The 24,334-nt window shown below is 50.4% G+C and overlaps 1 protein-coding gene across 2 annotated transcripts in view; it reads right to left on the reverse strand.

Moving 5' to 3' along the window:
- Positions 1-24,334, reverse strand: part of LOC149336160 (immunomodulatory peroxidase-like) — a 99,016-nt gene that overhangs the window by 34,046 nt on the left and 40,636 nt on the right. The window contains exon 1 of one of the 2 annotated variants that reach the window (XM_089552659.1): positions 6,817-7,133. The exons of the other annotated variant lie outside the window; for it this stretch is intronic. The gene's annotated coding sequence lies outside the window, so the exon portion shown is untranslated. Of the gene's footprint in view, positions 1-6,816; positions 7,134-24,334 lie in introns of those variants that run through there. 2 annotated transcript variants of the gene reach the window in all.

Here is a 24,334-nt window from a genome sequence, read left to right on the forward strand (position 1 = left end):
AGGGTAGCGGCACCAAAGGGGCGCATTTAGGTTTAGGTATATGGGGGTTTAACGTCCCAAAACGACTCGGGCTATGAGAGACGCCGTAGTGAAGGGCTCCGGAAGTTTCGACCAACTGGGGTTCTTCAACGTGCACTGACATCGCACAGCACACGGGCCTCTAGAACTTCGCCCCCATTGAAACTCGACCGCCGCGGCCGGGATCGAACCCGCGTCTTTCGGGTCAGCAGCCGAGCGCCATAACCACTGAGCCACTACGGCAGGCTGATCAGAAGAATAGTACTACCGGAATACGTAAAATCCACCCGCTTATGAATATCAGTACCTTTTTTTTTCTCTCTCTCTCTCCCATTCTTCGATTTCTGAAGAAACGATCGGTGTATATACGCGGTCCTCTGGTATACGTGCGAGCGACAAAAAAAAAATGAAATTAAACGAAAGCGTACGTGTTCGTCGAGATCGTGCTCAGAACATTCAGCGAGGCGCCCTGGGGCGCCTTCGACGACGACGCTTAAAGCTCGCCGTCTGCTCGATCGGACAGTGTGGAGAGAAGGTTAGAAAAGGGGAGGGGGGGGTTAGATAACCGGGCAATGGCGCCGCCGCCAGCGGATAAGAAAGAATTGTCAATTACGGACGCACATTGCGGCGCTCCCAGCGATCATATATATTACGGTTAGGGGGTGGAGAGCAGGGCGTCCCTTTCTTTATGTTTTCTTTTTGCTTTCAAGGAACGCAGCCCGAGAAGTCGCGCTCGATGGGTGGAGTCGCGCTGCGCGCACCGTGTCCCCGCACGGACAGGCGCAGTAATTTGTGTGGGTCTGGTAGAAATGCCCGTGATTCGGAGCTGCCGGATAAGGAAAGATAACAAAAAAAAAAAATGTGTCGCAATCGACGACCGTCGGTGTCGCAACTCGACTGCTCGGCAAACACAGCCTAATACGCGTCGTCTGAAACGGCGGGGAGCGCGCTAAACGTACAAAGCAGACGAAACCTATAGGTATGTTCGAGACTGCACGCTATACACATTGACTGCCGTGAGCGGTAGACAGATTGGAAGCGGTGGAAAATGAGGACCAAAGATGTCCTCAGCAAGCCTGGTCTTGGCGTTACGATGTTTGCTCGACGAAAAAGCGCCTCTCATTCCTGAGATTCCGACGTGTCTTGTTTCAATTTGTCCTGCGCGACTCACTACGCGTGTTGCGTGGGCATTCCTGTTTCTACTCCATCCAACAAGAGAGATGGAGTGTCAGCTAAACTTTCTCTGATTTCCATTTTGACTTCGTCGTTCGCCGCAACGATGTCCTTTCCCCAACTTTTTTTTTTGTTTGCCTCGTCTTTTTTTGGTGTCGAAACGCGACACGGTGGCCTCGATGTACATTACAGGGCGACAGAGGGCGCTTCTTTCGAGATATCTACCCCAAGTGCATTCCGGTGTCGCAAACATTCCGACGTTTCGCCAAGCGAAGAACGCGCGAAGGAGCCTTTCCCAAGAACCGCGACGCGCGAAAGGACATCGCGTTGCATATTCGTTTCTTTCTTTTATTTTCCAGTTACGAGATGAACACTGCTGTGTGTTTTAGAAGTGCCAGCCACGTTTGACAAACTGCGCAGAGAAAGTATGCACCCGTATAACGAGGGCATAGAACGTGACAACACTCTGTAAAAAAGGCTATTACGGAACAGTAGCTTTTTGAGATCTATGCAGAAAGGAAAAAAGAATTCAATCTTAGTTGCGTTGCTTCTAAAGGATGGAATGATATATGTTAATGGATGGTGGTATTCCCAGTAAATCGGTGTTAAATCATCGGCGAGACGGTGGACTGAAGAAAAGGCTTGAATATGAAATTCAGGACAGCGCAGCTGCGATCTAAAGAAAAGGAAATAATACGTCTTAAAGCTAAGAAAGGTTTGGTTTATTCGTTTGATTTATTGTGGTTTAACGTCCCAAAGCGACTCAGGCTATCAGGGGCGCCGTAGTGAAGGGCTCCAGAAATTTCGACCACCTGGGGTTCTTTAACGTGCACTGACATCGCGCAGTACACGGGCCTCTAGAATTTCGTCTCCATCGAAATTCGACCGCCGCGGCCAGGATCGAACTCGCATCTTTCGGGTCAGCAGCCGAGTGCCATAACCACTGAGCCACCGCAGCGGGGTAAAGCTAAGAAAGAACAAAACAGTAGATTATGTCAGGGAACAAACGAAAGTTATTTAATTATTTCCTAAGCTTGGACCAAGATGACGAAGTGGGCGTGGGCAGGGCACGTAGCGGCAATGGAAGATAAGTGGTGGTCCCTTTGAATAACAGAATGGATTCCAAGAGAGATTATGCTTAGCAGCCGGAGTTAAACGGTTAGTCAGGCGGATGAGATTAGGACGGTGAGATGATGGCCGCAACTGGCACAGGACAGTGTTTACATGGAGGGATGTGGGAGAGGCCTTCGTTCTGTAGTGGACATAGTTAGGCTGGTGATGATGATGACGACGATGACGTGAGGTGAACGGTTAGCGGTTTCAGGAGACGCAGCAGGTCTTTTGAGCTAAATAATTAATTGAAATTATTAAAACGAGCTCGCATAATCGGGTGTCCGAACGGTGTATGAAAAGGCACTCTGAACCATTCTTCACGAAGCTTCTCTCGTGTAAGTCCGCACCGTGATGGCCCGGTCTGCAAACCAGTCAGAGCCCGGGATGGTGGTGTGCCACTCATTATTGCCCATGAGGCTCGTGGGGGCTGCTTGCGAAAGCTGACTTGAGAGACAGGTTTTGCGTAATGCGCACCTTATGTCGACAACAAGGAAGAAATTAGAAATTTGACGATAAAAGGCTTTCAAAGTTTTCGCCCTCTACGGGGCTGAAGAAGTGGAAACAGTATCGCTCATATGTCTGGTCTGCATTGCTTCTCTCTCTCTCTAATGCTCTCCCTCTACAAGCTCTACATTGCTTCTCACTGAAAATCATGGCATTGTGTACACTGTCCGCCTTTTACAGCTTGTTACATTCGCTTCATTTACTTGGTTAGCACATTAGACCAACGATGTTCCAATTAGTTCAGCGGATGTCCTGCAAAGGCCAAGTCATTGTCTTCGTTCACTCCGTATAATCCTCTATGTCAATTTGTTCTACGTTGTCTTTTCTACCTCAGCGTAAATAGGTAAACAAATTCGCGTTTAAGACCAATTAGCGAGAGCATTCAGATCTGTCCACAAACATGACACGTGATCATCTCGAAAGAACGAATCAGCGCAACAAAAACGAAAGACCAGGGAAAAGAAAAACGCGCAGAAGCGCTGAACTTGTCCTAGTCATTCGTTTTAGTTGCGCTGTTTTGTCCTTTCAGAATGCAATACCAAATAGCCCACTATGATGTGTTGACCTGTCAGTTTGTTGGTTCCTTGCGAAGAGAGAGCTCGTCCCAAAGTAGCCCTCTGGGCTTAAACCTCTGGCGTTGACGACCTACTTCGTGCTGATTATTTACGGAATCACCGCTTTCTCCTCTGCAAACACGGAGATGTCCCTGTCCTCGCTAAGAGCTCGCGCACGTTATTCTTTACGTCCCAGATTCCAGAGCCGCACAGAAACACTGCGCAGATAACCACGACGCACGGTGCAGACCACATTATGCTATGGCCACACCGAAACTATGCGACCTCATTGGAGGGTTTAGTTTAGTTTACGGGGGTTTAACTTACCAAAGCGGCTCAGGCTATGAGGGACGCCGTAGTGAAGGTCTCGGGAAATTTTGGGCACCTGGGGTTCGTGCACTGACATCGCACAGTGCACAGGCCTCTAGAATTTCGCCTCCATCGAAATTCGACCGCCGCGGCCGGGATCGGACCCGCGTCTTTTGGGCCAAGAAGCCGAGCGCCATAACCACAGGAAGCGCGCATAGAGAAATGAAAACTGAGGAGGGCAGGGCAAGATGCAATCAGATAAGATCATTCATGAAATTGCGATAAGAAAACGAATGAAATCGCGGATACGATACCACCCACGCCTTCGCGTCTTCTTGGAGTTATGCATCGGCACGCTCCAGGGCGAAATAATCGTTCCTGGCGGCTACTTTCTTTGCTCAATAGTTTTATTAATCGTCTCCAATACCTTCAAGCTTCACCCACTACCTCCGGCGTTTTCAACCGACGCTATGGTACTGCCATCTTCATCACCACCATGATCAACAGGGGAGCATCAAATGCAGGACAAAGTCATCTCCCATTATCTCCAATTAGCCCTGTACAGCGCCAGCCGCGTCTGCGGTACGAACTACTTTGCATAAAGCATAGCGCCCCCAGTGCGAGTCAGGTGTACCATCTTTCGCTAATAACGGATGCGCGTTCTTGATTGCGGCCCAAATTATGCATCGCACGTGCGATGCAGGGTGGAGAACAACGACTGTATGCGCCCCTACTTCCTCCTTAGCGTCACCGCCTTCCTCCGTGCCCTCCACTTTCTCCCGGCGGAAGGAAGAACGAGTACTAAGGGTGGAGCGCAACGCCTTGGTGAAAAAGCCCTTGAAAACGCCCCGGGGGGAAGTCGCGAGGAAGTAAAAAAGAAAACTAAAATAAAGTAAATGGGACGCAGGCGCTGTCACGCGTGTCTTATGTCACAGTTCTCCTCCACGCCTGCCCCTTTCACGCGGGCCTCTCTCTTTCTCTATCTCTCCCCTGGGTCGCCATTGTTACTACCGTTCTTTTCTTTCTTTTTTTTTTTTTGTTGGCTGCTGCGTTTCTTTGGTGTCGTGACACCAGGCCTCTTCCGCTTGACCCGGGAGGAAGTAACGGAGACTGGTCCTCTTCGCTGACCCGTCGTCGGGGAAGAAAGAGAGAGTGCGCGAATGTTTAACGGACGAGGCAGGAAGTTTGTTCCGGCCTGCGTCGGCATCGCGGACTTGTCATACGTGCTCGGTTTTGAAGAGACACCGGTTCGAATTACGACGTGGGGTGTACAGGTTGAGCTGACTGTCAAACCTGCGTGGGTACCAGTGAAACGATGCTGTCTCTGAATTAAATTAAGCCGGTAAACAGGTAGCGCCGGAGACAGGCACTGCTGGGGCTATCGAAAAAAAAAAAAAAACGTGGAGTGAGTAGCGTTCCGGAAGATCAGATAGTTTTGAAGTTCTTGAACGAAATCGGCTTCTTAATACATTGATATAATGATTTTCTTCAACACGGCGAACACGGGAACGAATTGCGAACAATATACTTGTACCGCGAACACTCCCAGATTCACCAGCACCACCACCAGCATCGCCACTAACATCATCACTTGCATTACCTCTAGCATAACCACAAACATCACCTCCATAACAATCAACGAAATGCATGCGTAATAGTTGTTACGTCATTATCCTTTCCAATCTTTACTTTCTTCCTGTTTCTTTCATCAACCCTTCTCCTCTTCCTTAGCGTGGAACAGCAAGCCAAAGGCGTGTTCCTCTGGTCACCCTCTCCACACGTTCGCACAGTAAGCGTTTTCTTTCCCTCTCCCTTTAGATACGAACAATGACGCAGGTGAAATATGTTATTATATACATTTAGAGGGTCAGGTAGGCGGCTGTAAGAGGGTGACCGTAAGGTCAAGCGCGAAAAGGAAATGATTACGATGAACATCATTTGGTGTACCAGTGCGCCATCCTAAAAGACTCGACTTAAATCGTACGAATATAAAGCCGTGCACGAAATGGAGATCTCTAAGGCCTGCAAACAGCACTCGGTTCAGCGGTATACTCTTCCGATAGACACGCTGGCCAGGAAGCTCCTATAAAGGAAAGCCTTCTAAACTTCTCCTTCCGCAATCTATACAGCTGCGCAAGGCTCACTTAAACTCATCCTTCTCTTCCCGAAGAAAGTTTGCGACGTTCCTCATAATGAGCGCACGGGGTATGGTGGTATATAATAAAGGTCCGCTGAGCGCCACGAACGCTGAGCAGAGCAGTGGCCGCGGGGCGATTGTGCCACTGATCTCGAGGTCGTCCCTTCCTCTCCAACGGACGAATATAAATGAGAAGGAAATTCGAGAACGCCCAAAGCCGGCAGCGTGGATTTGTATGCGTCTTACGGAGCGCACTTGTAGCCTTGCGCGCTCCGAGTTAATCTGGATTCCCATTACACACGGACACTTGTATAGTGACCTCTTCGCCCACTTCCGTACACGGAGCCGCCTCCGCACACGTCATTATGCAGCCGCTCGGGAACGGTCTGCATGAGCGCCGGAAGCGAAAAAGACGTATGCATAGCTCTAGTGAAGGGGCTTCAGCTCTAGCAGTTCAATCTTTGTGCCACCACGTCCTACTTGCTTAAACATCCCATCCCACCCCGCTTCACGACCTCTTCCCTCACAAGATACATACAGTGTATAAATAGGCGTTCATGAGACTAAGAAGGCAGTGCAGGATAATATATACAGGACATGAGTGACATTTTTCTGAACACTATACCAGCAGCGTCATGTCTACGCTAGTGGGCAAGAGAACACAGCTTCCATTACTGCCCAAATTGGCTAAGTTATCCACAGTTATGCTTGTATGCCTGAGGTTCGGAGTTCGATTCCCAATGAAGCGAGGCAACCACAGGTTTTCCGGTAGGTCGGCAATAACTTTCCCCTGGCCTGATGGTCTGTTTATCTGGGGAGAAACGCTTGGAAAAACGGACCTTTGACCGCAGCCTGTGCGGATCCTGCAACATTAGACACGGTGGCCTTTGGCTAAGCTGCCCATGTGCCATTAAAATGAAATCATCATCATCATCGTCATCGACGGCATCCAATCAATGCAAGAAGGGTTCGATGAAGCCACCTGGGAAGGGAGCTCCCAGGACTGACCTGTAAAAACGTGGGCGAGTTGGACGTGCTTGCTTCTTCTGCTGTTGCGACTTCCCTAGGGCGCGGAAGGGTCAAGCAGTACGACAGTCGGCGCCGCCGAAGATGCCTGGCCGTAATCGAGAGTAAATCATAACGTTGCGCGTAATCGTCCTTCTTTTTTCTGTTCCTCCGCACAGCCGTCGTCGCCTCCCTCGGACCTGCCGCAACTTCCTCGACCGACCAAAGACGGACGGCGTTCGTACGTAGTCCGGTTTGTGCGCCGCTCGCGCCTCGCTTAGAGCCGTATATATACTTTTTATCCGTCCACTCGCGTGCGGAGTTGTGGCGTTCGACGCGGATTGCCCTCTCGCTAAGGGGCGCGGGACCTCTCATTTCGTCGGCGTTGCCCAATCCGTACGTGCCTGTGTCTTCTCCCCCTTCTTCCCGGAGGTGGCGGCGGAGTTGAGCGGGAGGCCCAAGCGCATTGCTCACCTTCGATCCGACCGATAATTGCCACCCTGACGTGACGCGCGCGCGCTCCCCGACGACAGAAGAGAAAGTGGGGGGTCGCGCGCAAGGGAGCGGGTCGCTGGTGTCGTGCGCGCGCCAAAACATCTCCGTGACGTCATGATCTATTCGTTCTAGACTTTGTTTTTCCTTCGGGTGTATCGCCCCCCTCCCCGCCTTGCTTTTCTAATGTAGTGCGTGAGTCATTTCTCCCTAATGAGTAACGTGAAGTTGTTGGTGATGCGGCTGTAGCCGTTGCACGTTCCTTTAGGCAGTGGCGAAAAATGCGTGTAACTCTCGGAGACAGGAGGTACCAGCCGCTGAGAGGATTCAGTTTCGAGCGAGATAAACATTGAGCCCCGCTTTGTGGACTGCAAGAAGCAGGAAATCTGGTTGCTTGCAGTAGACAAGAGGAAAACTAGAGGCGACTTGGCGTATCTGTTTAGCGTGGTTATCCTCCGACAAATAGTCATTTCAGCGTTGCCTTCTTGTGCAGAAAGGTAGGGTAGGATGCAGTGAGGATCTTACCCATCGGTGATAACTCTTCAAGCTTTTCTTGGATCTGACTTAACGGATGATGCGCATATTCGATTTTTGTCGCGCCAAAATGGATGCCTCCTCTTGTACTCTAAGTTTGGGATAAAATTATTGTGGTTTAACATCTCAAAGCGACTCAGCCTATGAGGGACGCCGTAGTGGAGGGCTCCGGAAATTTCGACCACCTGGGGTTCTTTAACGTGCACTGATATCGCACAGTACACGGGCCTCTAGAATTTCGCCTCCATCGAAATTCGGCCGGCGCGGCCGGGATCGAACCCGCGTCTTACGGGTCAGCAGCCGAGCGTCGTAACCACTGAGCCACCGCGGCGGGGCTCTTGTACTCTTAGTATAAAGTTGCCACAGAAAACGTGAGTGTTCGCTTTGGCTACCTTTGTTTAATAGCGTAAAATGTCGGTCTAGTTGGTCCATAATGCACAAAAGGTGGAACCAGCAATAACGAACGCAGGACAAGACAGAGTCTTGTCTTGTCCTGCGTTGGTCTTCGCTGGTTCCACCTACTGTGCTAACTACGTGTTCCGAATGTAGTCTGCCAGCAGAGCAAAGTAAAGTGCTCAAAAGTCCGTCGGTCCAATGAGAGGAAGCAAGAACTGAACGTCTGAATACAATGTATTTACCATTCGTGGCGAAATGCCCAAGTGCCGTGATTTCAAGTGCCTGCATGGAATTTCGCTTTGCACCTAGCCGCATTGGCGTCCTACTCACACCAAGGTCTCGAGAAGCGTAGGAGCAATACCGGTATTGGTATACTATCACGCATACATCACTTGCACTGCTTCGACATCATTCCAGGCTTAGAATAGCTCTGAAGAGAACATTTTCCTTTTTTGGAGGCGAAGGATCCAGCAATGCGAAGCTTAGTAGACCGGCAGTATTCAAGACAGATGAGTTAAATATTTCGGATATATTGCTGATTCACTCCCGTTGCGTGCATCCTTAATACCGTGGGCAACATGGAAGGTCACACTGACGTCGTCATAACTTTGAGGGCATCGCAAATAGCTGGTAATCTCAATTCACTTCTCTTCCATTTACACCTCCAACAAACTCCCCAGCGCTGGCTCGTTCATATCAAAATAAGATACCAGCTTTTAAGCACAGAGCAGGTGAATAAGCCACGGAGACTTTAGTACTAGGTTCAGGACAAATTTCTCTGCTCACACCTAAAGTGCGGGCTGAGAGGAGACGCATAAATTGGTTACTCGGCCCACCACAGAGACCTGCTGCGAAGAGTCCGATGGTGCTGGAAAGCATTTTTGGTGTAATGGTAGAGGACACTTTAGTGCTCAGTAAGAGTGACGTTGAACGGTACTCTAGACCAAGCTTCCACTCAAACAGTAAAAGCAATGATGTGCGCGCAACACTAAATGCGTTATTCGCCGCCTTCAATTTCTTTCAGAAGGGGAAGCTCCTACAACGTATTACAGTCAACGATCGATTGGAGCACGTCAACGCACTGCCCGCGGCCGTCTCGATCAATCAGGAAGCCTTCTTTGCGCAGCCCACTGAGCTTGTCATGAGTCAGATTGCTGCGTGTATTACAAATCTCTCTCTCCTCTCGTCATCATTACAGTCAACTCTCGCGCTCCAATTGCTCAAACAGCGTCAAGGTCCACCTCAGGCCTATTCTACTGAAGCGCGCCGATGGTTTCGGCGTGGCTCGTGTCAGACAACGTCTGCTTGCCCAGCCCTACGAGTCTCGCTCCATCAGGACCTTAGGAGTGATTTGTTCAAACGTGGCAGAAGCATTTCGCTAGGCGTTGTTCTCTGCAGCTATTGGTGGCGCGCGCTACCACTTGCTTCAAAGGGGACGCTTTTACTATCCATCCATCGTACAGCTACGCGATACAGCCACACCTGTCACTTCTTGGGGAAAAGTGAAACGCATCGCAGTCTTTTCTGTTATTCATCTTCGATGGACGCATTGCTATAGATGCGAGCAGACTATAGCCTAATTGATCTGCAAGAGAAAAGACTGCTCCGCTGCAGCGCGTGATATGACGGCCACGATCAAGGAAGAGACTCGACACCGTCGTCCGTAGGTCAAGCGTACAGCCTTTGCGGTGCTCACAAAAATATACACACGTGCAAAAGAAAACGCTAAGCGAGCTCATAACGGCATGACGGCCCCCATCGGGTCACCTCTCTCTCGCTAAAGGCCACGCCGAGTAGGCTTAGCTCCGTGCCTTCGTGTAGCACAGGGAGGCGAGCGGAAGCGGTAGGAGGAAGCGCTCGAAATAGATGGCGCCCGCTTCCTTCCGCGTCGTCCAGCCGCCGAGGGGTCTCGGCGAGGTCACCTCCCCTCTCCTCGGCCCAGAATCGCCTCCTCCTCGGCGCCGGACGGGGGAACACGGCGATGACTGCGCGGAACTGATCACCGTCTAGAGAGAGGGGGGGCCGCCAGCGGTGGTGGGAGGATGTGGGAGAAAGTGAGAGCGATTGCTCGTAGCGCAGGAAAGGAGGCAGGACGGGATGAGTACTATCACTACTACTGTTGTTGCTACTACTAACCGCTACTACTTCGCTCCATGCGTACACGTCTGTGCTTCTTCCTCCACCGGCGACAGATACGGAAGGCTCGCCCCGATTCGGTCGGCTTATAGCTGCTCCGACACCGTGGAGGCGGGGTAATAGGTAGCCTAGTCTTCCTTGTCATGACGGGGCAGTAGTTCCTTCGCGGGGCGGAGGCAAAATGTGGGGTGTGAAGAAAAGGACACGCCGCGTCTGTCGTTAGTGGTGTTGGTGCGTCCCCTTAATGTTTAGTGTGTTCAACGTTCTCAAGGATCTAAAGAAGGCTCCTGCGCGCAGTAAAGGCTCAGCAATGGGTTCGGAGGCGGTTTAGAACGGTGAAGTTTCAGCGTCTCCTTATGGGTGTTCAGCCGCAGGTTGAACACACAGTTCGACGCGAGAATCGAGAACCACAGCTTGGCAGTGCTGGTAGAGAGTAGATATGCGGCCTGATATGTTCTTCGGTCTTAACAATCACCATCATCAGCTCACTTAGGTCTACTACAAAACAAAGGCCTCTCCTGTTGCTCTCCATCTACCTCCAATTAACCCTGTCCTGTGCTAGTTACAGACAGTCGTCCTGTCCCTGTCTACTTCCTCATCTCATACCCCCCCCCCCCCCCCCCCCCCCCCCGGCTTTTGCCGCCCTCTGCTACGTCGAAATGGAGATTAAAAAGTTTGGTGTCAGATACATTTCGTGATGAAGGCGTGATCGCTGGAGGTCCAGCACTGGAATATGGAGCGGCATAGATTATATTGGGACTAAAAATAAAAGAAAAAAATGGATACCGGCCCGTGACAGCTGGGCAGGTGCTTGGCATCGCAGCGGCACGTCAATCATGTTTCATCTCAGGCTTCCTCTAAGCAAATGTTTATTCCTTGCTTCGCTGAAATGTAATACCGTTCCCAAAGCCACAGCCGGCACCAGCAAACCAGTGGACGGATTATCAACGGTGTAGGCGGGAGGGAAGGGTTCGCGACTGTTCGTGCCTGTTATCTCGACAATCATGATGGGTCTGAGCGAACGGCACCGAAGTCCGCGAACAATCACGGAGCGTTGCAATCTACGAACTGTTTAGAGACTTCGGCCCTTGATTATCTGACGCTAACTGTAGCTTCTAAAGCCAGGCAGCGTCTTAAGGAGACAAGTACACTGAATCCTCTCACGCAGGATCGCGCCCCGTCGAAGCGGCTTAGTCAACACGGCTACAAGATTTTAACAGCCGACCGGAAAGACTGTTGGACTTGACCGTGGATGTTGCTTGTGATAGTTCGAAGTTAACATCGAGTAATTACCAAGAGCTGCACTAGTGTCGAGACACAAAAAAAGCAATAAAGGCGAACGCCTGCTGACTACCAACTGGCTCATTTGTGATGCCAAGCTAGCTCAGAGGCACATTTGGCAACTTCCTAAACTTGCTTGGCTTCACGAATAAAATCTTTTTGTATAGTCAGAACCTGTTTGTCTTCACCGTTCTTTCGCCCGCTATAATTGCAATGCTTTCCAGAGTAATTGATACTAAACATGAGCTTGCCTTGTTCCTATATTTGTGGGCTTGTACCGAGAGAAAGAAGCAAATAAAAATAAATCGCAACTATCCGCGACTGGAATTCGAACCCGCGGCGGCGCGAACACATCAGCTTCGCCGGCCACTCCGCGAGAGCACTACGCTATCGCCGAAATCTTTTTTCTTTCAACATGGTATTTACAACACGAGGTTATGACTGTACAGAACATGGTATTTACAACACGAGGTTATGACTGTACAGAATGGGGATATATACAGACTATTTACAAAGAACGCAGGTATTGACTGAACGGCACGAGCTTGACAGAAAACAACACAGCTAACAGGGCGGCAGGGATGGACACCGCATCAACAGCGGAAAACGCTCCGGTATAGAAAGCCCCATTCATCATAAATGTCCCTTAGTTGGTGGTGCATCAGTCGGCTGAAATTGCTTCTGGCTGAAACAAGACGCTCAGCGTTTTGGTCCAGAGTCGATCACACTTGTCAAGTGTGCTCGGACGGTGTGCTGCGGAGCAGATGAACTGAAATCTTTTCGCAGCTGCTTTGCTGGCGGTCTCTATTCAGCTGCTCTCCAGCGCAAGCATTATCAATAAAAGTCAATAGCTAATTCATAATTTCTCTTCATTCCCTCCGAACGGCACCCTTCCAGCGTTCTAGGCAAGTGTGATCGACTCTTTACGCGTGTTTTCCAAAGGATATGAAGACCAATCGCGAAAAACATGTCATATGGTTTGTAATCACGGTGAGTGGCGGCAAGGTAACTAACACTGTAGTAATTTAAAACGAAATGTTTCTTTAGGCCATCGCAGCAGCCGAACACGCTTCGTGCTAAACTGCAACACACTCTCACGCTGCGCACTGCGCATCTTCTTCAACTTCCATCTTCGGCGCGAAGACACAGAGAAAGAATTCCGTCTTCATCGTCATCGTTATCATTCATGCAATCGTGCTTTCTCTCGTTTATAGAAGTGAGGCAAAAATTCTGTCATACCGGTAGTCTTTTTTTTTGTTTTACAAAATTGCCCCCCCCCCCCCCCCACACACACACGCACTTCTTCCTGCCTAGCTTCTACTTTTAACGCATGGAAATAGTCCCCACAAAGACAAATGCACGGGTCAAGACAGGCATAAGCGTCAGCTGTGGACGCCCGTACCGTCCACGGTCATTTGCACGTCCAAACCATCAGCGCAGCAGCGCGCGTCGTGTACTCTTCAATTGAGTCTCCGCTGCAGCCGCCGCGAAGAGGAATGCTTCTTCCTCCCGTCTCCCGAGAATAACAGCGAGAATTCCATCCACGCGCGCAGCCTCCCTCTCTTGAGCGAGCAATCGTTTCCTCATCTATCGCGCGTTCCTTTCTTCTTGCTATCCACGGCCTCGCGGCGTCGAACGGTTTCGAGAGTATTATCTATCGGCGCTCCCGAGACGATTTGTCTCGCGCATACTAAAAATAAGACCGCCGCCTTGTGATGCGTCGCCCAGTGTCGCGTATAGTAGTATGTGGGCGCTTCCGTCCCGGCGACGGTGGCAGCAGCACCCTGCAGTGAAGAGCGCGCGCAGCGTAGACAAAAGCTGCCTTCGAGCCGCCTGTACCGTATCGGCTCGAATTTAAGAACCGTCATTATAGCTTTCCTTTTGAGATTGCCAACTCTCGAACTAGGGCACGGTGGCAGGGAGCTTGATGGTGGCGCGCGGGTGTGCTCGGAACCGGGCGATACGTACTAAGCCCAGTTTTTGTCAAAAGCAAAGAACTTATAAGCTGTTTCATTCTGAGCCATTTGCTTTGAGGCTTGTTATGTAGCACTACCGTCGCAAATCTCTTGACGGTTGGAGGAACACTCGTGTTCATCGGTCCTAAAGTTAGGACTTCCACGGATACTACAAGAAGCCCACTATGCAGCTTATACCGTTGTTACACAGGCGGAGTTAACCGCGGTTAACGTAACCACGGTTATGCGTAACTGCGGTTGACATTAGAAGCGGATCCCTTCGGCTTCGTACAGTTTTGAGAAAAGTGCTGTATGTTCTCGGACATTGGGTGCATGCCGAATACTATACATATTTCTGTGTATATTCTGCATGAAAGACTTCCTGGCTGGCTAACGAAGTCGCCATCGGCAGCTTAGCATGTGGCAACAGAAAGGTCTAAAGTTCATCTATAGTAGGATACAACATAAAAAAAAAACAGCAGTTGTTAACACTGGGTCACGGTCCGAGCCACCCTGTATTACTCCGCTAGCCAGTCACAACAGTAAACGAAATCAACTTTTTAATGTTTGACTTTATTAAACAAGCCAGGTATCAGAATTTTAGAGCTTATAAGTTTTTTCTTCTTGCGATTAGCTTCTTGTTACCTTCAAGGAAAGTTTAAACAACGGACTACTTTTTGTCGCGGAAGAATTCTCTGCGGCGGTCCCGAATGTGGGCGTATCTTGACTGCAGACTTAGGTTGTATCCGACTATAGTATCCAAACGGAGTGTTGCCCTTGTGAACTCGGGCCCTAAGGACCCTATACGGCCAGAGATGTGAGCGCCCCGAAGAATGTACTTTATGTTGCCACGCAATCAAAATTAGGCTTGTCTTGGAGATGTTTCGAAGACATACAGAGTAAACAGCGCTCAGGGGCGAAGCACGGGAGGAGGAAACAAACAACAACACTGCGACGTGGTGCTTGTTATCAGCCTGTCTTTGTCTCGTGGTTAATCCCCGAGTGTATAGTTCACACCATCTCGTAGAAACGTCAACTACGCCTAGAACCGCAACAGCAAATAGCTGAGAAGGGCGTGTGTTGAGCCCAGCTGATGATCCGTTCTATAATGGTGTTTCGGCGCGGCAACACAGTACGTACAAGACGAAAAAGTACAGTCTTTGTCAAAAGTAACCAGGCTGCATGGTTTGCTGCCAGCTCGCACAGTGGAGCCCTTACAGCTTCCCTGAAGCTGAAATGGTCGTTAAAGGTAAGGAATGGGAGTCTTCTTACCTTCCAACACTTTTCGATCTTTAGGAGAGTCACAAGGACCCTACTATACACGCTAAAAGCAAACCATGCAGCCTGGTTACTTTTGACAAAGACTGCACACTGCACGGAGTGCCCAGTAGTCCAGAACTGGGCGCTTCGTGCCCACTCCATGGAGTACAACAGTATACATGGTGTGCGGCTGCGATCCATAGCCAGAGTACAACAGTACGCCTTGGCTGCGGGTGTTTGCGGAGGTTTTATGTACAGCAACCGGTGTGAAGGCGCCAGGCTATCCCGGTTCTGCCGCTGCGCTTGACTACCGTGATAGTTAACTGGGTGTCACAACAGTTGACTGACCACTCCGATTGACTGCTGGAGCGCCACAAATGTGCCCTGCTGCATTGCAGAATTCAAAATGAAATGATGGTGGTGTTCCCTTAATAGGTCTCATCATGAGAATCATTGTTAAGGAGCAAATAATCGGTTTAATTATGTATCCCCCCCCCTCCCGCCAACACAACTGCGACAACTGCGTGTGTGCGATGTCAGTGCACGTTAAAGAACCCCAGGTGGTCGAAATTTCCGGAGCCCTCCACTACGGCGTCTCTCATAGCCTTAGTCGCTTTGGGACGTTAAACCCCATAAAACCAAACCAAACAACTTTTTTCGAATTGAAAACTGATCCTGGTAACTCTAAACGCAAAAAAACAATGACATCCTTTCGGCACTTGAATCGGAAAGAGGGGCGATCAGTGTCGCTGGGAGCCTTTATTCGCGTTAATACGGTACTCTGAAGCGAGCCGGATTCGCTGGCAGCCTTGTGAGACGCAACGTCCCTGCTCTTTATTTTCTTTTCCATGAGCGGCGCGATGTGCGCCCTGATAGCGTTAATCCGTGCGCGTTCCAGGGCGTCTGGTGTGTGTGTGTACGATGCACGAAGAAATAAGCCGTCCCTGTCGCAACACGAGCGTAGTAGAACTGCGCAACATTCACTAGAATCCGGTATTATAGCGAATACGTCAAGCATTTTTTTTTTTCTCGTGAGGAATGAAGATGGAATGGATACAAGGGCGACCTCATGACTTGAGTGAGTCATGTGGGGCAACAATGAAAGGCCTCGGTGGAATCGCGGATAATCTCGAAAAAAAAATTAGAACGCAACCTTTAAGCTCCACGCGTAGGTATAACAAAACGACACGCATACCAAGCACGAACATTTCCCTTTAATGTTCAATACCCAGTATTTTTTGCTTTTATGTTTTATATACCCGTCGGAGGAGGCAGTGGTCTGAAGGGCGCTAAGCGCCTAAGGCGTTGTCGTTGAGCAGGAGGTCGTGGGTTCGGAATACCGCGCAAATCTCACATTTTGGTGGAAGCGATACACGGGAATGATCGCTTACTCAGAATTCGCAGTGTCCGTTAGGAAATACAGCATGTACTATTGCGCTCAATATGAGTTGCAACGCGCGGTCATCGACGGGGGCTCGTTCCGTGGTGTGCCTCCTCCAAACAGTCCCTCGGAATGCTGGGAGAAACTGCTGTTCCAGGAAACAACAGCACCCCCGCTCAGGAAAAAGTTTCTCCCAGAATTCCGAGCGACTGTTTGCAGGAGGCACCCCATGGAACGAGCCCCGGTCGATGACCGCGCGTTGCAACTCATATTGAGCGCGATAGTACATGTACATGCTAAGCTTGTACAGTCTTTGCCAAAAGTTTAGAGCCCAGGGGGTTCACTTCTAAGCTTTATAATGGGACTCCAGGAGCATTCATGGAAGTCCTACCTATTTCAGGAGGCAGTACCAGAAATCCTCTCATGTCCAGTAAATTTGGAGCGCTAGAGGTCCATTAAGAACGATGCAGTGTAGCTCAAAAGAAAACCCCCCGGGCTCCAAACTTTTGACAAAGTCTGTACATTCTAAACATGTACATTCCAAGCTGGAATACGCCTATATGGGAATAAAAAGAAAGCAAGCTTTCCTCTGGCGCACTCGCTTTTATCATAGTGAGTGCGCTATAAAACAGCTTACAACATTCTTACTCCTTTCTGATAGAGTGTAGTAAAAAAAAAAAAAATCGCGGCCCTTCTTGAGGCGGACGACCCCACATTCTATAGTTTCGGTTTTGGGACGCGAGCAATAGGTTCAGATTTATAAACTTTCTACTCTCCTTATGTCTTCCTTCTTTGTCTATGTGGAGGAACATCAGCCGAAGCAGAAACTTTTACAGTGTGTCGAATATATGTTCTGTTCAAAGCACTTGCATACACGTAGCCTGTACTACGCGTGCACTTCAATATGGACAGCGGTCATGAATGGGTCGGTGGCGCTTTTCGAAATGACAGAGAAACGCTCGCTTCCGAATGCAAGAGCCGCTGGTGTGCGATATGGAATGTACTAAGACCGTAAACCTCCGAATATAATGTACGTGTCACTAGATATTTTATATACGCACTGCAGTGTTATAATGTCTACGAACGAATTTCGATTAATTTATTTTCCTCTGCTCCCTTTTCTATCAGCGCAAGTCCTCAACATCCTTGGTGGTATGCTCATGTGTTCCTTTCAACGCTCTCACCATGGTCATAATTTGTCTTTCGGTGCCCCATCACAAAGCTGCAGTCATCCACCCCTTCAGTGATGATTACTGTGTTTCTCTTCTACATTTTTAACTGCGCAGATACTGGTGGGACACGACCGTCGCCATCAGCGTATTCGAGCCCACCCCGGGCCAAGGCCATGTACTCTTTCCCATAGTTTTTTTTTTTTTTACTAGCGCTGTCAATGCGCCGAACGCGCTTTACCGTCCCTCCCACAAATTTTCTAATGTAATGACTTCACATTAACGCTCAGCCCTTTCCCAATAGCAGCCCCCTGTATTGATGTCCCCTCTGTAATGTCAGCAATCAGCAGGTTAATCAGTTCGACACACCACGCGTCCAGCCCCGGGCCGCGCTTTTCTTCTCACGACCTCCCGCTTGGACTTCACTAAATAAGCACTTATCAAATGCAATTAATCCTCCCCTGCTCTGCCGCCAGGGGGAGAATGCTCTATTGTCTTGAGAGCCAGTGAGCTCATACTCACATGCTCGCTCTCTCCGACGAGAGCAATGGCTTTCGAACGCTCGGCGCCCGCTTCGAGGAACGCAGTTTCCCAGGGCCCCGCCCACCTGCAGAGAGAGGCTATTAGGCCTAACAACTAACCTAGCTAAGTGACGAGGACAAACGACGTTTCTGCGGAGCTGAGGTCAATGCTGCGCGGCCACGCTCCGTTGGCTGCTCAGAACGCGCGAAGCGTGTTTCACAGCTCAGACCGCCTCCGTATGCAAGCAACTGCCTCACTCGATTAGTGCGGTGTTGTGCAAGCCGTTTAGGTGGCACGAGCCAATCAGGGTGTCGAGTTACACGAACACGTTCGCTCCTACATCAGCGTTTAATGTTACCTGCAACGACCAGGCGCGCCTTACGGTAACTTAAAGGCACACTGGGGACAAATTTAAGTTGGCCTTATATCGTTAGAATACCACGTTCCCGTGACTAAACGCCAATAAATCCTTAAGAGACCAAACAGGCTCACTCCCTAATATGGCGCTGCATGCGACCATGTTCCCTGCAACACACTCCCAACTGCGTAAGCTATGCATCCAAAAGGCCGATCAGTCAAATATTTTATAGGCATTTCCCAAGAACCCACTAACTTGGGAACTGAGCTTACTAATCCCGAGCGATGGGAGGCCGCATTGCTCAGCTCATACCCGGACACGCAAAACCCGGCAATCGAGAGAGCCAAGGAGGCTGTCAAAGCACAAGGGCTCTTGGCCATCTGAACGGACCTCAAACCATATGACTAACTGACGTGACCAATAGATTTTTTCCTCCTGCCTCTATCGTGGCAAAGAGGTGAGTTCGACTGAAAAACAAACCTTTTATAAGTTATACAGGGTCAAAAAATCTCACAGGACGATTAAAAGTGTCGCAATGCGAATGATCAAGCGTTAGCAGAGCTGGAACATCGAGAGGTCGCTGTCGGGAAGCTTCAACAAGAGTATCGCCTACTGCGGCAGAGCCACGGCACAGAGGTCGTTTCTAAAGCACAACCGGTCGCATGTCGAGCAGTTGTAACGGAGCGGATTGTTCAGAAACTGTTTGGGGAATACACTTCGGTTGCAGCCTGTGTCCTGCTTGGACATACGATTTTATCGCTTCGTCTCTGTTTTGGCGCGTCGAACTGCAGGATATTCGCGTTTAAGTCGCTTTGTTTGTGTTTCTGAGGTCCACACTTAATAATTCTCGCTTGCTTTGCCTTGCTGCTGCTTCCGTAACATGTAAGGCAGAATTGTTTTGGCCTTTTCGCTCTGACCTCGAGCTCGCCGGATTGCATAATGGTTTGAAGACCTAGTTTACTACATGACATTTCAGCAGTACTCGTTGCAGGTGCTGCCGCAAGTTTGCTTGTCGCCGAGGTGGGAGTTGTTTTTGTTATGCCCTCATCCTGAGAAGGCTTGTGTCGTTGTGCTCTTTTGTACGCGCTCTTGTGTCGCCTTCTTCCATTAAGCTCGTTGACAAGCTTCATTCGCTAATATGCCTTTTTCACAAGGTCGCTGTGCGCATGCGCGCCTCTTGTTCTCGCTCTATTCGTTGAAAATAAAACCGCCAGCTCCTGCTGCGCACGCGCAGTTCATGTTGGTGAAAGACGCATGCGACAGGTGGCAGCAGCTGTCAAGCATGCACTTTCCATTTCGCAGGCTCAATTGGCTCCTAGTGAAACCAGATAGCTAATGCGTCTCCAGCGTGCGTTTGTTTTCAACCAGTAGCAGACGAATTTTCGCAACTCCCCGGAGGGTGCCACGCCTTGTGAAAAAGGTGGATGGCAATCGCGTATGGCAACGTCTTCACGAGAGAGCGCGTACGCCACTCGAAAACGACGAAGATAGCGCGAAGCGCGAGGCTCCAGATATGTACGCGGGATGGTCACGTGATAGAGGACGGCGCCGACGCCGCATTTTCGCGGAACGAGCTAAGAACAGCTAACGCTGTAAAAAGAAATACACGTGTCGCCGAAACCAGCCGTTTCCGCAAGCAAACAGCGATGCATCGCGGATTTCTGAGGCAAGGCTACATTGCCACTCACTTGCAAACAGTGATCACGGAGTCCTGACGTCTAAGTTCGAATCGCGTGGCAAGCAAAAATGTTCGATTCTTTAAACACACTTTTCCCGCAATAAATGCGTCTCTTTCTTGCGAACGTAGCCATAGAGAGCCAAGCGATGGCTGTTTACTGTTAACTGAAAATTGATCGAGTTGCTCGTAGCGTCTCTTTCAGCAAGACGCAGTGTGCATGATTGGGCGTTGATTGGAGCATGCGCTTCATCGATATTTTCTCCCCCCGCGTTCCGAGACAGCAGTACTCGCGTGTGCGAGTTCGAACAATGGCTGCGCGAACCTGCGGATTGACAGAGCGTTTGCATTTCTTTGAATGATCATCGCGAGGCTGCGTAGAGACCTTAAGGCGGAGCTCAGTGCGCAGCTGTATAGAAGCCGACCCGCAAGTGTACAGTGCGGCCTAGTTCCACTGCGCATAAGACGGGGGCGGCTTTGAAAGCGATCGTGTGAGAGCAGCGACTGATCCAGACCGATCCATTTACGGCCATTACGCCTGTTTTCAATATATGCTGTGGTTCTAATGGTTTCAGTTTTTTTTATCCCTCATCGCTAAGCTCACGTCTATGGAAGCCCTAAGCGAAGTTGCGAGCCTGGCTGTACTCAGTTTCACACGGATGGGCCTTTCATTTTAATATTCTTCTCCGGCAAAGGCGGCCCGCTACGAAGGGTAACGCCGTCATCAGCATCGGGTGTTAAGGCGAAAGCCTTTAGTGCCTCACCGTTGTCGACAGAAGGTTGTCAGTAGAGGTGTCACGCTTTTCGATTGGTTGAAATGGTTATGACGTCAGAGTGCGCGGATTCGCAGTAATGAGGTCACCCACTGATGTCTGACGCCCCCTTTTGGAGCAGACGACCGTTCCGACAGGGGGCGTAATGTGTTCGTGGGTGACCACATTGCATACCTCATTACTTCGAACAGAGCCATGGATACAACCGAACTCATTGAAGCAGAGAGAGAGTCGTGCTAAAGAAGCAAAGTCGGCAGTCAAAGTGTGTAGTTGTAATGTGTAGCCAAAGTGTGTAGTAAAATAAAGCACTAGCACAGCACAAACACTCTCGCAGTCAATGCCAAACAGTGCGCCAGGAAAGGCTTTCGCATTGAAGCACTTGATAGAGCCAGAGTGCCCCCTGAATTTTTGCCAAGATGGGCAATAGAAATGCATGCCATAACACACTGCGAACGATTTGAGGCCCTCAAAATAAAAGTTATGAACGACGGGCCTCCCCTCTATAGGCTGTGACACGTGTCTCTCCGCTGCATAGTGCACTTGAGTAACGGAGTGTATATATCACGCCAGACTGCGGCGCGGTCGAAAGTGTTTTGCTCCCTAGAACAGTACGGGACAGGGCGACCTTGGTGTCGGCGTTGAGACGCCTACACTGCCCTTTGTGGCGGCGACGGCGCAGACTTTTTCCTAACCCACCTGTAACAGGCGTTCATTAATGAGTCAACGAGCGGGCTCATTTCGAAACCCGTTTTTCACGCGACATTCGCGACGCTAAGGCGACGGGTTTGCGCGGCCAAAACAGGCGCTGGGTGCCAACGCAGTTCCTCGAACTCGTCCCTCTATCGGTGTCGCAAGCGAGCTCGCGAAGGACTGCTTCACTGTGAATGTTCCTGCGCGCATAAGTATTTCACTGCACGTGCTACATAGCGAACCGTTACGACTTCCTCTACCGGCCTGCACGCCGCGATTAGGGGAAGTCGTGAAGCGAAGGATCGGACTCAGTTCTTCCGGCCGACGACGTTCAAGGCCTTGGTTGGATTGAGTTCAGTTAAGTCAAGTTCGTTTTCTAGTCAACGGAGCGGAGGAACTGCTGAGACGGTAAACTCTACGACTGCCTTCACAAACGTCTAAAAGCCCTGACGAGATAACAGGAACAATAAGATGATAACGCTGTTGATTTGGATGTGAACCCAATAAGAAAACACGCTGCACCAGAAAGGCCAGCAGGTGATTGGCCGTCTTATCTCTCAACAGTTTTATCTCTCTCCCTCATTCTTAGAAGCGTGAACCTTCAAACATACAGCTACAAATTGCAATTTGCTTATCTGATGCAATGAAACTATAAATTACATAATTCCTGACCAGAATTGCACATCAACACTGAGGTTGCTTAAAAATAAAAGCATTCGCCAACAGCGCGTTAGTATTACGGTAGTACGGCCGGTAGTACGGACAGGAAATTTATTGGCCCGAGGTTTTACACGAAGGATACCGGAGAAATCCGAAAACGAAGGGCGGTACGGTACAGCTATTACTGTATATCTTCGTCCACCCCAGTACTAAACGCCATTGTGCTTCTGTCCATACAATGCACACCTCAACAAGTCCAGTTCCTCTGAGTCAACCTGCGAAGCGTTTAACGCACAAAAACAAAACTCCTAGGCTATTGGCCCTCTTTCCGGGCGGAAAAGCCACAGCGATTCCTGTTGCCACACACGATCCCCTCCGCCCTCTTCGCAATAAAGCGTGCACAACCAAGCTCGCTGGGTTTATATGACCACAAATGGCCCATTGTCGGAAGCACACACTATATGGGCCAGATGTCTCTATCGTTCAGACCCCGGCAGTGGGATACTGTGACACCAACGGCCAGCGTCAGAACATGGGACCCCGCCGCGGTGGCTCAGTGGTTACAGCGCTCGGCTGCTGACCCAAAAAGACGCGGGTTTGAACCCGGCCGCTGCGGCCGAATTTCGATGGAGGCGAAATTCCAGACGCCCGTTTACTGTGCGATGTCAGTGCACGTTAAAGAACCCCAGGTGGTCCAAATTTCCTGAGCCCTCCACTACGGCGTCCCTCGTAGCGTTAGTCGCTTTGGGACGTTAAACCGCAATAAACCAAACCAAACCAGAACGTGGAGCTTCGGTAAAGGCATATTCCTACAGGAACGCCGCTTGTCAAGAGGCAAGTCTTACTCAGCCATCGTATATACTCACAAGCATGGTCAGCGACCTGCGGTGCAGCCTGGTTGTGTTAGCTATGGTCGACACGCGCCCCCATCCAGGCGCACCGGGCTGTCACTCTTTCACTGACCGCGTTATTATCATTTTTTTCCTTCACACTACCGGACAGTGTCGACACCGGAGCAGGCATGGAAGCTCGCGAGAGCACGTAGTAAGCAGCCACGCTACATCTGACGAGGCAGGCAGCCATTGCCCCACATGTCCCCTCCGTCACGGCGGCGGTGGCAGTCGAACTTACTCCCCCATCTTAAAGGGCGAGACCTTGGACGCTCGGCGACGCGAGACAACGGGAAGATTGCGGCGCACCGCAATATGGCTGGTGCCCCAGTGAACTGCGCCTGTGACTTAGTGACGCAAGCTCGAGCAAGCAATCTCGCTTCACCTCACCCCTCTCTCTCTACATCCTGAGCATGTGCAAAGCAGTACAAGGTCCAGCGACAGCAACGCGTCGAGCATTCCCAACGTACAGTTGCAGCACCAGCAGCACTCGCAGTGTCCCCACACAGTGCGGTTCTCATCCAGTCCCCACACACGACTCAATTATGTTCGCTCTCTGGCAGCGCGCGCGGGCCTCATGAGTGAATTCCTTCGCAGAATGACCTCTCCCACCGTGCGCCGCAATCATCTGTCCATCGATCCATTATCTATTGATCTGACACAATGCAAATAGCGTGACGTTCGTGATGCCCTCGCTGCCTAAGTGCGTGCGGGTGTGTTTGTGTGTCTGTGGCGGTCTTTAACCCCGCAGCACCGCTCTATGGTTTCTCCACCGCGATGACTGCCGGCACAGCTTCCCGAGCCCACTCGTGATTGAATGTCCGGAAGTGAAGCGCGACGTTCTAAATGCCTCGGCGGCCGATATAGTCATGATGATGAGGGTTTATACTGCTCGCGCTTGCTCCTACGTTTGTGTGTGTGTGTTTTTTGCTTCTCGAAACAATCGGGGTCAGAGGGGAAAGGACTGGCTTTGCTGTGTGTGTGCGGGCCGCGCACTTTCGCACGAACCGGCCTACGGGTCTGTGCGGCGTTTATTTTCCGTTGAGCAGAGTCGGCAGAGTATGGCCGAACATTGAAGACGGTAAAACGGGAGGCATTGTTCGAATTCAATCGTCGATGGAGAACGCTGGGCGGGGAGGGAGGCAGTGTGGTTTCCTTTCTGAATAGAACGCAAGCCGTTTTCTTCGCTACGCTTTCTGTGCTGGCCGGATTACGTTTATATATAACTAGGAAGAAGCAGGTGCCGTTTAGTGTGACGTTCCAAATCTGTCGCCAGTTGCGGCGCTATGCCGTGCATGGTAGCATGATGCCTCGGCTGCTGCATTTAACTTGACGTCGTTGTCGGCTTT

This window comes from Amblyomma mixtum, chromosome 7 (assembly GCF_055824585.1).
Source record: "Amblyomma mixtum isolate Tamu chromosome 7, ASM5582458v1, whole genome shotgun sequence".
Taxonomy (NCBI): domain Eukaryota; kingdom Metazoa; phylum Arthropoda; class Arachnida; order Ixodida; family Ixodidae; genus Amblyomma; species Amblyomma mixtum.